Source organism: Lepisma saccharinum, chromosome 18 (genome assembly GCF_977018435.1).
Source record: "Lepisma saccharinum chromosome 18, izLepSacc3.1, whole genome shotgun sequence".
NCBI classification, from domain to species: Eukaryota; Metazoa; Arthropoda; class Insecta; order Zygentoma; family Lepismatidae; genus Lepisma; species Lepisma saccharinum.
In genome coordinates this window covers 18,341,414-18,346,304 of record NC_139246.1, presented here as the reverse complement: position 1 = coordinate 18,346,304, position 4,891 = coordinate 18,341,414, and positions in this window count along the sequence as shown.

Below are 4,891 nucleotides of genomic sequence, written 5' to 3'. Positions count from 1 at the left end.
GAAACAATTCCTTTCCAGGTTTTATCAATACTATCAAGTTGCGTATCCTATGAAAAATAAGAAAAAAATAATATTTTCCTACATTTATTAAAGAATAACCTTTAGTAAACAATTATAAAGGCCGCTAAGTTCCCGTTTGCCGTCGACTTATAAAAGTCAACTTAATACAAGGATTCAAGTGGCACTTTGGATTGTATTGGAAAAAAATCTGTAGCTACACACTCTTATAATAATTGAGTTCAAAATAATTACTGAATATTACTACATTTACTTACATGACCAAAGGCTAGCCTGTTTTGAGATCTCTACCTTTGTTCTGAATAGCGCTTTTCCTTCGCCCTTTTGTAACAACCATTTTCATCACTAAATACGAGAGCTCTCATTATTATCAAAGTAATCACGTTTCACTTTAGCACTAAGTTTTTCACTTCACTTTCCTTTCTGCAAACTCGGATCCAGTTTGAAGAAAACTCTCTGGAACAGCTGACAGAATCTCTTCGAGATGATCACGTCATCAGATCAGACCCACGCTTCTGGGCACACGTTTCCATCGTCCTCACTGCAGCTTCCGGACCGACCAAAGTGGAACCAACTATTTTCGTGGATTCCAAAAACTAAAAACGAACTTAAAGGATTCAGAGTTTTGACATTGCGAGCGCGAACTGTCATTCAGTCGACAAAGAACTACTGCATTTGCCAACTTCACGCGAAGAAAACTGCGCGGTCTTACAAAGACTTCCCACTTTAACTCACTACTGTTCTTAGCGCCAAAAAGTAACTGACACTGCTGTTTCCCGCGAGACCTAGTCCATTTTCAGCAGGGGTGTTTATAGTTCTTTACTTTAGTCTTTTCGGACAACTTAACAACAATCGGTCACAGACGGTATAGTTCCATTTTGGTTATTCTACGTCGCTTTCTACTTCTTGGGTAGGGTGAATGACCAAACGGCTGATGAGACAAACACAATGATACATATATCCATACCTAACTAGGGTTCGAATTTGGACCGATAGACAGAACAGGTAATATAAACGTTGCATGCAATAAAAAGGCAAAACAAGCTCTGAAAGAACAACATTGCTGCCCTCGCTGTGCGAACAAGAAGTAGCAGTACATCACTGAACTTCGTCTACAACTCATTCGTAGAAAAGGAGCAAAAAATTACAAATGTCGGCAACTTACTTTGTTTTTGTGTACTACATTCTAATGTAAAATTGCTCAGTTTATTTTAATTTTGTCAAATGAAAAACATAATAAATATAGTGCTAAACACATAGGCATATAAGCATACACTTACATGAAGATTGGTCTTCAACATTTTCACAGCGAAAACCAAGAGTTCGATTCCTGTAATGATACTAGCTCCCATGAAGGCACCACACACACCGCCTACATCACCTGGAAAGAGATATAACAGTATTTTATGTTATTTACATTTTAACACGTTTCCATAAACATTATAGGCAAATTAGAAATTTATGAGATAGAACGAGCTTTTATGAAATCAACATGAACGGAATAATTTAAGAATATAATTACCAATAACTACACAACATAATTGACACCGTTGTGTTTTCGAAGAAGAGAAAAGAAAAATCCATCGTCACTATTTTTTTTTTGTAAAGTGTAAATTTGTTGTATGAAATTTCTTGCTATCTAGTACAGACAACAGCAAAGATAATAGTAGGCAAATAGTCTATATTGGCAGTTGAAGGAATACCTCGATCACTAGTAACTGATACTTGGCTCCCGGAATCCACAAGAAATTTCTGACGTTGTCCCTCTATAGCTATATTAATATATATAAGTCCCTCATAGTGGAAAGTAGAGACTGAAATTTGTTTCCCTAGAAACTCTGCAGATGCGTCTCTTCTATGGGCAGTCACCGCTCGTTTAAAGCCGCCTTGTTCTGAAAACAAGTGGCTGTTGAATGATTGGGATAATTACAAATAGAGCAGCGTGGTCTTTCCCGTTGCTCTTCCCTACTTTCCTGGCCTCGCCCTGCTGAGGATGAGGAACCCGGCGAGTTCTGTCCGCGGAAGTTTCCACGTCCTCGCCATTGTTGGACATTGCCATATCGCCTATTGCGATCTGAATTATTATTAGGGCGTGCATTTCTATACTCCTTATTGTACTGTGGTCGTCTATTATTCCCTCGGTAGGAACCTATATAATTATTTCCTGACTGGTAATTGCCTCTATAATACGGTTCTCTAAATTGCCTCTGTCCGGATGAATCGGTGCTAGGGTGCTGTTTTTGATTATCAATGCTATCTAGTCGAAAAGTAAGACTAGCTAATATAGCTTCCAAACCAGTTTCCTGAGCCTGGGTTTGAACGTGGCTACTTTGAGGGTTGTTAGCCAATTTCAATTGTTCGACCTCCTTCTGCAAGGCATTGAATCTTGCATCAATATCTGAAGTTGGTCGCAGTTGTGTAGACTCAGCAGTAGCCAGATTGTTGTTATGTAATAAAATTTGCTGCTGTTGCGAGAGTTTTGGTGCGCTGTTCAAAGGAAGGAATAAACTGTCATTTTGATCTTCGCACCTTAGCTCTTTCAACTTGCGCTGCCTCATCAAAAACTGAAGCTTTTCAAATGATTTAAGTCCTTGAGCAACCCATGCACTGACTCATATTCCTTATGATGAATATCTTTCATATAATCCACTTGTAATCCCAAAATGATTCGTTTAATCTGTTGTTGGACTCCCATTTCAGGATCTGCTTTAAGTAATAGTAATTGCTTGTCCCTAACATACTTTGTTACCGGTTCAGTTTCTTTATGTAATCTATACCGTATTTGTTCCTCGATCTGGAGTACATCTAAGGACCCTGTAAATTCATCCTCAATTTTTTGTCTTAAGTTCTCATAAGAACTGTCTTGATTCTCTTGTACACCTCTCCAAGCTTGAAACCATCGCGAAGCTGGCCCTGCTAAAAGGGCTGGGAACATTTTCTGCTTTTTGGTATTGTTCCAGCCATTTAAAATGGCAAGGCTGTCTACCTTATCTAAACGTTTTGACACATCTTCCCCGGCTATCACTTGAAATGGGATATCCTCTAAAATCGTTGGGGGAATAAACTGAGACTGAGTCATAGCTACAAAGTGTGTTGGGCCTAAATCTCTAAAATCCTGAAATTGTTGCTCTAATTGTCTTTCCTCTAATTGCTTTTCATGTTCATGTTTCTCTAATAATTGTCGCTGAAGGCGTCTAGTTAAAATTGGGCTACGTTTAAACTTGGGGGTTGAACTTGCAGTTGGACCGCTAACATCTAAATTAATACTCGCAACCCCTCGCGCTATGTCTAACAACTGATCAAATGTTTCGTCGAGTTAATCAGCAAGGTGAAAGCTCGACATCTATCATGGCGTATATAAAAATTTTCTCCCCCATTAATGTTAAAAAAAATCCTTTAGACCTTCTGTATTCTCAAAATAATTGTTGCAATGACATACTAAAAAAAAAACTAAACAAGTTAGCAAGAATTTTGAATGAATGAATGAATGAAAGCCCTAAGCATCTCCATCCACGTATCAATACGGAGATAGAGGAAAATTTCAATGCTAAGAGTTAACTGCAACTTTTTTCATTTCCGAAAAAATGAAAAGGCCCACATCACCAGCACGTATCATTCTACAGAATGATGGGGATCAGAACCAGTTAAACGCTTGGCAGTGCGAAGGGCACAACTATAACTAAACAGCTTAACAATTAGAAAATACAATGGTCAGTCATTGGGTTTTATGAACCTTTGAACCTGAATCTTGGCTGGGTTAGGATAATTACCTGTCTATCTGAAGAGTGATGATAATTTCGAGGAACAAAATCAAGGCTTCTCTCTAGGCTTCGTTGCAGGTTAACCAGGACTCGCCTCACTTTCCCTCACCTCCTTTTTCTAAGCCCCTTTCTCTCCTCAATCCAAATCAAAAGTCCGTCCCTTCTCAGTCTGTCTCACCTCTATATCACCCAGGCCATGGAGACCTTCCTCCATGCCGAATCGCGATTTTTACTACCTCTATTGCAAACAGCTGACTCCATAGGCTGATGGAACCTCCTATATCCTGAATACATCATGACGTTTGCATAGCGCAACACTGTGCTTATTTACATACCACAGAGGTTGAGACAACTGAGAAAAAGAAGTGAATGCCCTGGTCAACATGAAGCATCAGAGAGGCTTTAAATAAAATATAATCTTATGGATTGATACGATACGATATATATATATTTACCCAACTGAGGTAAGGTAAGTTTCCGAAGTCCTATTTCTGTAACCCTAGTGTGGTTAGGCCAAATATGATTGATCAAATATGATTTTTTCAAATTATGTTAATCTAAAAAAATATATAATGCCTGAAAGATGCATTTCATTCATATTGTTTTTTCGCACTGTGTATTCCATACCACCAGAATATTGTATTTTTTATGCATTAAATATGTAATTAAAACTGAAGTTATTAATTAATTTGGATCACATGTATACGTCCTTTCTTCCGTTTTTAGGTCCTTTTTTGATATGTTTAGGTCTTTTTATAGGGCTTTTCTTTGCAATTTATAGGTCTTCAACTTCCGAGCCCTAGTTATCAAGGGCAGGTCAAAGTGGATCTTCGCCCAACCAAAAGTCAGGTTGCTCCACCTGCTGGCCAGTTATGTCAAAATTGTAAACATGCAAACGTTGTTTTGAAAATAGAAATGAAAGTGTATAGCTAATGATGCAGATCATGGGATCCATTCATGTATGGAAATCTGTGAATATCAAGATGCAGCTTTATTTGAAGAGGTGGCCCACGCAAATGTTTGGAAATCATCCAATGCCCCATCCATACAACAAAGTCTGGTGCCGTCACGCTTGGCTTGGGCTTGGAAGGTTTCTTGTTCGAAATAAAACA